This window comes from Aphelocoma coerulescens, assembly GCF_041296385.1.
Source record: "Aphelocoma coerulescens isolate FSJ_1873_10779 chromosome W unlocalized genomic scaffold, UR_Acoe_1.0 ChrW_unloc_scaf_5, whole genome shotgun sequence".
NCBI classification, from domain to species: domain Eukaryota; kingdom Metazoa; phylum Chordata; class Aves; order Passeriformes; family Corvidae; genus Aphelocoma; species Aphelocoma coerulescens.
In genome coordinates, this window is record NW_027184084.1 from 1,113,278 (window position 1) to 1,125,467 (window position 12,190).

General features: G+C 48.1%; 1 long non-coding RNA gene across 1 annotated transcript; it reads left to right on the forward strand.

Annotated features, from left to right (window-relative positions):
* The first annotated feature begins 665 nt into the window (after positions 1-665).
* LOC138102913 (uncharacterized) lies at positions 666-3,918 on the forward strand. The gene is made up of 3 exons (XR_011147612.1): positions 666-815; positions 907-1,555; positions 3,564-3,918. It is a non-coding gene; the product is annotated as an uncharacterized lncRNA (long non-coding RNA).
* Positions 3,919-12,190: the final 8,272 nt, after the last annotated feature.

The following is a 12,190-nucleotide window of genomic DNA, read 5'->3' on the forward strand; positions in this document are numbered from 1 at the left end:
ATTTTTCAGAGTTTGATTCATTCGTTCCACCTGACCACTAGATTGAGGTCTCCAGGGGGTGTGTAAGTGCCACTGAATTCCCAGAATAGTAGAAACTTCCTGCACGATTCCTGCAGTAAAATGTGGTCCTCTATCTGATGATATTCCTAAAGGAACCCCAAACCTCGGAATAATTTCCTTGAGAAGGGTTTTCACTACCTCCTTGGCCTGGTTCGTCCTGCAAGGGAAAGCTTCGGGCCATCCTGAAAAGGTGCACACATAAACTAGTAAGTACTTGTATGCCTGAGATTTTGGTAACTCGGAAAAATCTATTTGCCAGTAATCCCCTGGTTGTGGCCCTACACGTATTTTCCCCATTTGGACCTGTCTTCTAACCAACGGGTTATTTTTAATGCAAATCGGGCAGGTGGCATTTATTCTTTTGGCCATTGTTATCATCGAATTAGAGAGTACTATTTTCTTTAGATGTTCTACCAATGCTTCTGCACCACAGTGGAGTTTGTTATGCTCAGTTTCCATGACTACTTTCATTAATCCCACTGGCAGTATAACTTGTCCGACCGGTGTTACATACCATCCTACAACATTCTTTCTTGCTCCAGTGAATTGTGCCAACCGTTCATCCTCCGGAGAGTAGCACGGTTTCTCTTCTAAATAAGGTGCAGCGGGATTTTCTCTTGTCGGTATCAGAGCCATTTGAGTCCAGACCAATCTGGCTGCCTTTTTCGCAGCTTCATCTGCCATCCGATTCCCCTGAAATTCCTTCCCGGAGTCTGCTTGATGACCTCGGACATGCATGATCGCTACTGCTTTAGGTAAGTGTACAGCTTCCAACAACTGAATTATTACTTCCTTATGTTTGATCTGTGAGCCTTGAGAGGTCAAAAGTCCTCTTTCTTTCCACAGAGCCCCATGGATGTGAACTACACCAAATGCATACTTTGAATCAGTCCAAATGTTCACTTTCCTGTCTCTACTAAGGACCAATGCCCTTACCAACGCCCATACTTCTGCTTTTTGCGCTGAAGTTTCCGGAGGCAGTGCTTTAGCTTCCACTATTTCCTGGAGTGTCACCACAGCATACCCTGCATACCTGGTTCCATGCTCCATAAAACTGGATCCGTCCGTAAACAGCTCCACATCGGGATCTGCCATCGGGACATCTTTCAGATCTTCACGGCTGGCATACACTTGTTCGATCACTTCCACGCAGTCATGCTCCAGTTCTCCTTCCTCTTGGGTGGACCTAAGGAATTCTGCTGGATTGAGATGGTTGGTTATTTTTAATTCAACATCATCTTGTTCCCGCAACTGAGCCTGGTACTGCATCATTCTGCTGGAGGAGAGCCAATGCCCCCCTTTTTGTTCCAAGACGGCTATGACCATGTGAGGTACATATACCGTGATGTGTTTTCCCAGTGTCAGTTTCCGTGCCTCCTGAATTAGGATTACCGTAGCAGCCACTGCTCGCAAGCACCCTGGCCACCCTCCGCTCACCATGTCTAGCTGTTTCAAGAAGTACCCCACGGGCCTCTTCCATGACCCCAATCGCTGTGTGAGTACTCCTAAAGCTAATCTCTGCCTTTCATGCACATACAATTGAAAGTCTTTTGTCAAGTCAGGCAGACCCAGGGCGGGGGCCTCTTTGAGTGCTTGCTTCAATTCCTGAAAGGCCTTGTGCTGTGTCTTACCCCACTTGAATTCGGGTTCCTTGATTGTTTCATATAGTGGTTTGGCCATAAGTCCGAAATTCGGAATCCACAGGCGACACCAGCCGACCATTCCTAGGAAAGATCTTAATTCCTGATTATTTCGTGGTACAGGGATTGCACAGATGGCTTGAATGCGGTTCACCCCTATTCTCTTGACTCCTTGTGATATTTCACATCCCAGATAAATCACCTTCTGTTGCACCAGCTGCGCTTTTTCCTTGGATACTCGGTATCTTGCCTGACCCAACATGTTTAATAGTTCAATTGTTAACTTTGAGCACAGTCCCCGCTCCTCTGTTCCCAGGAGTATGTCATCCACATATTGTAAAACAACATAAGAAAAAGGAGACTCTTTTACCTTGGTAGTTTTCCATTCCTCTAACTCCTTTGCTAGCTGGTTTCCAAAAATGGTGGGTGAACACTTAAATCCTTGTGGCAACCTGGTCCATGTTAACTGTCGCTTGCGGCGAGTGTCTGGGCTTTCCCATTCAAAGGCGAAAATGTGTCGACTCTCGGGGGCCAGTGGGATGCAGAAGAAGGCGTCTTTTAGATCAATCACTGTGAACCACTGAAAATTCTCAGAAATCGATGTTAACAATGTATATGGATTGGCCACCACCGGGTGTATATCTTTGGCAATTGCATTTACTGCTCTCAGGTCCTGCACCAACCTGTATTTCCCATTTGGTTTCCTTACCGGAAAGATTGGAGTATTAAATTCTGATTCGCATTCTTGTAAAATCCCTAATGCTATAAATTGCGTGATCATTGGGGCAATTCCTTTCCTGGCTTCCAAACTGATAGGATACTGTCGAACTCTTACCGGGTGTGCCCCTTCCTTTAATTCAATTTTCACAGGAACGGCTACTCTGGATCTGCCCGGGGTCCCTGTTTCCCCTACCCACGGGACTACTGCCTGCTCTATTTCCTGGGGTATCTCCTCTGTCTTTGTCTCTTTAATCACAAAAAGTTTTGCCAGATTCCCCTCCGGGATTTTTAGTTTAGCACGCCCTTTCTCAAATATGATTTTTGCATCCAGTGCCGATAATAAATCTCGCCCCAACAAGCATTCCGGGCTGCTTGGCATATATAAAAACTGGTGATCCAATTCTTTGTTTCCAAATTTGATTTCCAGTGGCCGCAAGAATGACCTCTCCACCACCTCCCCCGACACCCCTACTACTTTCACAACTGAATCACTTAACGGTCCTATTTGTTCATTGATTGCAGAGAAAGTGGCTCCTGTATCTACCCTAAATTCCCTGGGCCCCCCGTCAACTTCCAGGACCACTTTTAGATCTTTATCTAGTCAGCTCTGATTTTGATAGCTCCCCATCATAAAGGCTTGAGCGACACCTTGTGGTCCTGGCGCGAAAGGGTTTAACCCATCATTCGCATTCATTCCCTGATTCATGGGATTCCCTCCTGGAAAGTTACTCATCGGTGTCCCCATCCCCAAATTGAGGGGGCACTCATTCTTCTAATGACCTTCGGAGAAGCATCGGGCGCACTGATTGGGCCCCAATTTACCTCTACCCCTACCCATCATCTGGTTCCCTACATTCTGATTCACAAATCCTCCGAAACCACTTCTTCCCCTGCCCCCGTTTCCTCTGGTTCTGTTTCTAACACCATCATTCCACATTTCCTCTGCCAGTCCTTTTTTCCTATTAGCTGATAAAACAAATCCAAATAGGGTATCTCATCCCACTTCTCATTTTCCCGTAAATACCGCATCATGGGGGTTATAATTTCAGAATTAATAGTGCCATTCCACGGCCACTGCATCCCCCCAGTTTCATATTCAGGCCATACCTTATTACAATAATCAATCAATTCTCTTTTCCACAGTTCCCGTCCCAATTTACCCTCCTTCCAATGACTTAGCAAACACCCGAGGGGAGAATCCTCCGGAATATCCTTATCTGAACTTGACAAAGCCCGAAACACCCGCAACGGCATCATTCCAGAGGTATGCAACCACACAATAACGCACACAACTAATAACACACAGACTAATACCAATACCAATTACCACAATATCCAATTCCCTCCTTGCTTATCTCGTCGCCGCGAGAAGCAAGGGCTGGCTCGGCAAAGCTTTCGCTCTGTCTGACGGCCAGCGCCTAGGCTTTATAATCCCAAACCAATGCCCCAACCCTGCGAGTAGAGACTCGTCTTACCGGGCAGGCTACCACCACCGGTTTAAAAGGAATAAAGCACCTTGTGGGCTTACCTCATGGTTGTCCGTCGGACGCGGGGTCGGGCACGGGCTGATGTCTCCCCAGAAATCACCTGGTGCCGGCACAGAGCAGATCACCCCGCGAACCGCCCCTACGACCCCCGGAGTCCCACCTGGGTCGCCAGAAAACTGTTGCCCACCGACCACAAACACAAACCAACAGAGAGTCAGTTTATGCGGTGCTTTATTCAGGGCCCGGGGACCTGGGGACTGGTGTCCCAAATCAGGCTTCCCAAAGACCTATCGTTTCACTCAGCTCTTTATACAGTTTCAAACATTGGCACACATACAAAACATTAACAATTGATAATCATACCCCAAGCCGTATATCTTCATGGTTGTCTAGTCTTAGATAATGCTCAATCGAACTCCCACCACTGAAATCCCCCTTGCATGCAACATATATCGACCCAGAACTATTTACTTTTAGACATGTTCTCCATGCCCAGCTAATTCACTACTCCTAACTTCCCCACCCAGCACATTCCATTCCTGTTTCCCAAGAGAACTATTTCTACACCTGAGGCCTTACAGCCTAGCAGAGCCTTAGCCTTACTACTTCTAAAATCCAATATCCTATCCTTTTTGTAACAAGATCAAGTTCGGCAGCAAGCAATGCTACTGCCTAAAACCCCCTTCTCTCTCCTTTTTTTTTTTTTTTTAATAACCAATCACATTTTTAGTAATCAATTATCTTTTAGTAACCAATTGTTCTTTATCTCTTTTTTTTTTTTTTTTTTTTTTTTTTACCAAGTCCACCGCAGGAGTAGAGAGGTGACTTACAAATTAACCAAGGAAGGACAGCAAAACATGTTCCCCATAGGTTTCTCTACAGCCCCCACAGAGGAGGCTGCATGACAAATACCTGGGCCTGCACAGGGACAACACCATCTCCACAAGGCAGCAGCTGCAGAATTGGCTGCAGGATTCGAATCTGCCAATTCTAGTTCTCCACAATAAACCACAGACTGGTGGCGGGGTTCCCCACAAGATAGGAGCTCCGGATTTGCCTCAGGACTGAAACCTGCCAATTTTGTCTTTTCACAACAAAACACAAAAGGCACAGGGGCATAGGTCCCCTCCAAACAGGAGCCTTTCAGCTCTGCACAAGCACCACATAACAGGGGCCTTACAGCTCTGCACAAAACACCAAGCAGAAAAGGGAACTAAACACCCAAACCTATTAATCACAATGTCCACAATTCTTACAACCTCTGCCATCACCTTTGCCATTGCTTTCACCTTTTCCTCATCTCTTCTTACATGCACTTGCTGTACTTTTCTAACCAGTTCCTCTCAAATTTCGCACTATTCTCTGCCACTTTCCCCTTACTCTATTATCTGCACTTTCATTTTCTGCCAAGTTTTTTATTCTTGCTCTTTCTAGTCTGATACAAGGCTCTCTCCTCTGGCAGCTTGGACACCACCCACTCCATCTAGTAGAAGTACAATACCACTTTCTCTCACAATTAATACATGCACACAAATACAAGCTTCACAACTGTTTTGATACACTAAACACGGGATTTCAAAAGGGAAATGAGATGGAGCTACATTAGAAAGGCGTTGGGGGTCTGGATGTTTTCAATTCAATAGCTAAAATCTTTTCTCCTCTAAAATCTGCCCCTCTTCGGACAGTAAGGTTGAATTCCAAACCAACGGTGTATATGATTTATCCTCATTCCCTCTTTGCCAAAAGCTTCGCTTTTCTCTGGCCGAGCCCGTCGCCGGGGTACGGAACCGCAGATAGTGCCCCTCACTCGCTTCATACTTTGACAGCACGTCTCATCCACTCTCACTCACACAGCAGCAGAATAGCAACAGACAAAACAAAAATAGCAGTACAATAGCACACGACAGTGGGGTCCAACCCCTTGAAGGTACCTTTCACAGTGGGGCCCAACCCCGGGGGTGTCCAACCCCTTTAAAAGTCGGGGTTCATCCCCTTAAAAGTACTTTTCCTCTTGCCCAGGACTAATTTTGGGAGACCCAGTCTTCCTCGGGACTTTCAACCCACCCTCAGGGACTCGAACCCTGGACCTGCAGGTATTTCTGTGTTTGAAAGGAATAGCAAATACCGTAATTTGGTGCAGATGGTCCTTGTCTGCCCCTGCCGTGAGCCAAAGGACACCTGAGCTCCCCCTGAAAATTCAGGGTTGCGACTGGGAGGTCCGCTTACCCCTGGATCTGGCAGCCGGGCAGAGAGGGTCCCATCTCAGGGTGCCAGATGAATCACACCGAAACCGGGCCAGGAGACACTTCAGAGACAGTCAGAGAAGCGGGTATTTGCTTTATTCGGCGCGCCGGGTGTGTGGGGATCGCTCCTCCAAACACACACACACCGGTGCTCACTACAACACAGTATCAAGGGTTAAATTATGAATATTCATCACATTCCTTGGGACAGGTGTGGTTATACAAATTATTTCTCAGAAGTCATTAGCATATGGGCCACACATGCGCTGTGTGTCCTGGTGGTCGCACTGAGGAAGGCCTCTCCTCTTCCTCGGGGGTCTTTCTGATGAAGGCCAGTAGTCATCCTCTCAGTGAACTTTTCACCTTCCTCCCTGGGCATGCGCAGTCCTTTGAGGAATGATTCATCAGTCTCTGAGATGATCCTTGTCCCCTCTATCTTGACAAGATTAGGGTGAATTCGGCTTCTTAGGTTTTGTAATTAGCATCTGCTGTCTGAACTAACATTTGATGTCTCCCAATAGTTAACTTGTGCTTACATGAGTTAGTTATTGACTGCCCCTTCTTCAGGATTCCTGTGTTCCTATCCCCATATCCCTGCTTGTTTAATCATTTCCCATTCCTTGCTGTTGAATAGGGACCGTAGTATTGCACAGATATCATCATATGAATATATAGGGTTTCCCAGAAATTCAACCAGCTGGTCTGCCATCCCTATGGGATCATCCATTAACATTCCCATCTCTTTCTTGAAAGCTCTCACATCCCCCATGTTAATGGGCACGTTTATGAACCCTATAACGCCTGGTGCAGTTGGCACCTCTCTCAGGGTGTGCTAGTTTGAAAACAAACCAGTGGGAGGCACCAAGTCAGAATAACAATTTAATGGGGAAATTAAAGAAAAGGAAAAGAAAATAAAAGAAAACACTGACAGAATCAAGATACAACCTGAGTCCCTGTTAGGCAGGGTGGTGGTAGCAGTCTGGTAGAATGGTGGCTGCAGTCCTCTGAAGCGGTGATCCTGTAGAAAAGGGGTCTGCTCTTCCTCAGAAAGTCCAGTGGTGGCTGTGTAGCTCCTGTCCTCTGGAAATCCAGTGGAAAAGGGTTGTCTCTGGTGTTCAGAGTCCCAGATTATATCCACGATGGGATGCTTGGTTCCTCCCTCTGGGTGGAGCATCTCACAATGGGGTAATGAGTCATGAGGCCAAGTGTTGATTAGGCTCATTAACAGAAGATAGTCCGGAGGGAGTTATCTCTGAGTCATGCAGCAGGACAATGATGGGCCATTAACAGAAAGATAGTCTGGGGGGAGGAGGCAAGGAAACACTGCCCCACCTGATTTCAACATGAGGCTCATGAGGATGGTAATAGAATACACTACAACCCAGGACATTATCCACCCCTTATTCTATCACCATCTACATCATCCCAAATCAATACCTTCCTTAAACTCTAAACACACATACATATATATATATATATATATATATACAATGAAACCCTACACACAGTTCTCACTTAAGATTAGGTCTCCTTGTGGTACACAACGGGTTTCCCCATCTTTCTGCATTACCCACTGTCATAGGTTAGCAAGCATAGTCCCGGAAGGGATATCCTTGCTAAGGGGTGCTTACAGCTTCCTCTGGGACCTGATAGAACCTATTAGCTGGCCAGTTTGAATATGGACAATTCTTTAAGCCACTTAAAGTTGTGACCGCCTCTGTGATACACACTTAAGAATAGACAAACTCCCACCCCAAGCTCTCTCTCGTTTCCGGCACTGGGACAGGTGGCTGCAGGCCCCGTGCGGGGGCCAGCAGGCCTGGCCAGGCCCTGCTTGGGCCAGGCCGGGCCGGGCCACAGCTAGCCTGGAGCCGATGGGCCTGTTCCAGCCATGGAACCCCCCTCCCCCCACTGCCTTGCCGTGGGCAGCCGGAGCGGCTCGGAACCCCCCCCCCCCCCTCCACTGCGGCCGAGATTCAGCAAAGCGGCACCTCTGTCCGGCAGAGGTCAGGTGACCAACTGCGATAAGCCACATTCCAGCTGCAAGGCCGAGGTGAGATTAACCCTTTTATTGCTGTGAAGAGCTGAAAACCTGAGGGAAGAGAGAGAGGAGATGCTTAAAGCTGAAAGTCTGTTGTGAAGCTATGATATATCAGAGTATCCCGTTGTAATTTCATGAAGATATGGGGGGTGGAGTGTTCAAGTCATAAGCAATAGGCAGATGCTGACGCAGCTGTAATTTCATGAGAAGTTTGGACAGAGAGAGATGAACCAGATGAACCAGATGAGGACTTTTGCTCCAAAGAGGAAAGGAGAAAAACCTCAATTCCTAGAGATGCTTCCAGAGATAGTCTTAAAGATGAAGATGACCCTTTGCTCCCAGGGAAGGAGAAGGGCCTCTGTTTTTTTTGTTTCTGAATGGCTCAACCTTAAAATTGTACCCCAGAAAACTTTCAAGAGTGGACCCTCAAAAGCAGTTGCAGGAAAAGCTGCAAGTCGGGGGAAGGGACTCACATCGCGAGCAGAGAGACTCCTCTTCCTAAATGGACTGAACAATATTTGGAAGTGGGTGGCTGTCTCGGTGTGATACTGTTTTCATAGCATGAGCAAAAAGAGACTTCTCTTTCTAAATGGACTGAACAAGGTTATTATGGAAGTGGTAAACAGACTGAACATCTTAAGGGTTGTCTTTACATTGTCAGTGGGAGAAGGGAGGAAGGTGGGGGGAGGAGGAGAGTTCTAAAGGTGGTATAATTTTTTTTTTCCTTTTCTTCTTTTAGGTCTGTTAATAAACTTCTTTATATTCATTCAAGTTGGTGCCTGCTTTGCATTTCTCCTAATTCTTATCTCACAGAAGATAAACAGTAATGAGTATTTTAGACCAAACCACTACACCCACCAAGTGCAACCAGGTCCTTGAGCAAAGACAATCCCACAGATGTGTCTGTCTTTGCCTGAGGGGGGATTAATCCAAACACTCTTTCCTAAAATACCTCTCAGGTGCACCACAGAGACTCTATCCACTGTGTGCAAGGGTTCAGACTCGGCAGGACCAGCTCGATTGATGGACCCTCGGGTATTGACCATCCCGGTGGCCTTTGCTAAGTTCACTTCCCAATTTTTGAAGGTCTCCCCACCAAGTGCCTTTAGGGTGGTTTTAAGTAGTCCATTGCAGCGTTCAACTTTTCCAGCAGCTGGTGCATGATAAGGAATGTGATATATCCATTCGATACCATGTTCTCTAGCCCAGGTGTTGATGAGGCTGTTCTTAAAATGAGTCCCGTTGTCTGACTCGATCGTGTCAGGGGTGCCATGTCTCCACAGGACTTGCTTTTCCAGGCCCAAGATGGTGTTCCGGGCTGTAGCATGAGGCACAGGGTAGGTCTCCAGCCATCCAGTGGTTGCTTCAACCATGGTCAACATGTAGCGCGTGCCTTGGTGGGTTTGGGGAAGGGTGATGTAATCAACTTGCCAGGCTTCCCCATAGCTGTACTTTGACCATCGTCCACTGTACCACAGAAGCTTCACCTGTTGGCCTGTTTGATTGCAGCACAGGTCTCCCAACTGTGGATGACCTGTGAGATGCTATCCATGGTAAGGTCCACCCCTCGGTCACAGGCCCATCGGTGTGTTGCATCTCTCCCCTGATGACCAGAGGCATCATGGGCCCAATGAGCTAGGAATAATTCTCCCTTGTGCTGCCAGTCCAGATTCACCTGTGATACTTTCACCTTGGCAGCTCGGTCCACCTGCTCGTTGTTGCGATGTGCTTCATTAGCCAGACTCTTGGGTATGTGCGCATCCACGTGTCGAACCTTCACGGTCAGCTTCTCTACTTGGGCAGCGATGTCCTGCCAAATCTCAGCGGCCCAGATGGGTTTCCCTCTGCGCTGCCAGTTGGCTTTTCTCCAGCGAACCAGCCATCCCCACAGAGCATTAGCTACCATCCACGAATCGGTGTAGAGATAGAGCCTCAGCCACTTCTCTCGTTCAGCAATATCCAAAGCCAGCTGGAGGGCTTTAAGCTCTGCAACCTGACTCGATCCACCTTGTCCCTCAGTAGCTTGTGCAACTCATCCTGGGGGGGCTCCAGACTGCAGCTTTCCACTTCCGGTTAGCGCCTACATATCGGCAGGAACCATCAGTGAAGAGGGCATAACGTCTTTCAGTCTCCGGTAGCTCATTATATGGTGGGGCTTCCTCAGCGTGAGTCACTTGCTCTTCCTCTTCTTCAGAAGATAATCCAAAAGTCTCACCTTCAGGCCAGTTTGTTATAATTTCCAGAATCCCAGGGCGATTCGGGTTTCCAATACGGGCACGCTGTGTGATGAGAGCAATCCATTTGCTCCATGTGGTGTCGGTGGCGTGATGCGTGGAAGGAACCTTTCCCTTGAACATCCAACCCAGCACCGGTAGTCGGGGTGCCAGAAGCAACTGTGCTTCTGTGCCAATTACCTCCGAGGCAGCTTGGACTCCTTCATAGGCTGCCAAGATTTCCTTCTCTGTGGGAGTGTAGTTGGCTTCAAACCCTCTGTACCTTTGGCTCCAGAATCCCAGTGGTTGGCCCCGAGTCTCACCAGGCACCTTCTGCCAGAGGCTCCAGGACAGACCATTGTTCCTGGCTGCAGAGTAGAGCATGTTCTTCACCTCTGGTCCTGTCCTGACAGGGCCAAGGGCTACCGCATGAGCGATTTCCTGCTTGATCTGGGCAAAAGCTTGTTGCTGTTTGGGGCCCCAGTGGAAATCGTTCTTCTTGCGGGTAACCAGGTAGAGAGTGCTCACAATCTGGCTGTACTCCGGAATGTGCATTCTCCAAAAACCTATGGCGCCTAGGAAAGCTTGTGTTTCCTTCTTGCTGGTCGGTGGAGACATCGCAGTGATCTTGTTGATGACCTCAGTGGGAATCTGACGTCGTCCTTCTTGCCACTTTACTCCCAGGAACTGGATCTCTTGGGCAGGTCCCTTGACTTTGCTCCTTTTGATGGCAAAGCCAGCTTCCAAGAAAATCTGGATGATTTTCTCTCTTTTCTCTAATACCTCCGATGCTGTGTTCTCCCACATGATGATGTCATCGATGTATTGCAGATGTTCTGAGGCCTCACCCTTTTCCAGTGCAGTCTGGATCAGTCCGTGGCAAATGGTGGGACTGTGCTTCCATCCCTGGGGCAGTCGGTTCCAGGTATATTGCACGCCCCTCCAGGTGAAAGCAAATTGGGGTCTGCATTCTGCTGCCAAAGGAATGGAGAAGAAGGCATTGGCAATGTCAATAGTGGAGTACCACTTTGCTGCTTTGGACTCCAGCTTGTACTGGAATTCCAACATGTCCAGCACAGCAGCGCTCAATGGTGGCGTGACCTCATTCAGGCCACGGTAGTCCACCGTCAGTCTCCATTCTCCACTGGACTTACGCACTGGCCATATAGGGCTGTCGAAAGGTGAATGGGCCTTGCTGTCCACCCCTTAGATCTCCAGTTTATGAATCATCTCATGGACGGGAACCACAGAGTCTCTGTCGGTGCGGTATTGCCGACGGTGCACTGTTGCTGTGGCGATTGGTACCTGTTGTTCTGCAACTCTTAGCAGTCCCACGGCAGAGGGGTCATCTGAGAGGCCAGGCAATGTACTCAGTTGTCTGATATCTTCTGTCTCCACAGCAACTATCCCAAAAGCCCAACGACGTCCTTTTGGGTCCTTGAAATATCCATTTCTGTGATAGTCTATGCCGAGAATGCACGGGGCCTCCGGGCCAGTCACGATGCGGTGTTTCTGCCACTCGTTCCCAGTTAAACTCACTTCAGCTTCCAGTACAGTCAGCTGCTGGGATCCTCCTGTCACCCCAGAAATAGAAATGGGTTCTGTTCCCACATACCTTGATGGCATCAGAGTACATTGAGCGCCAGTGTCAACCAAAGCCGTGTATTTTTGTGGGTCAGATGTGCCAGGCCATCGGACCCACACAGTCCAAAAGACCCGATTATCCCTTTCCTCTACCTGGCTAGAGGCAGGGCCCCTCTATTCCTGGTCATGGTGCATGTTGCTC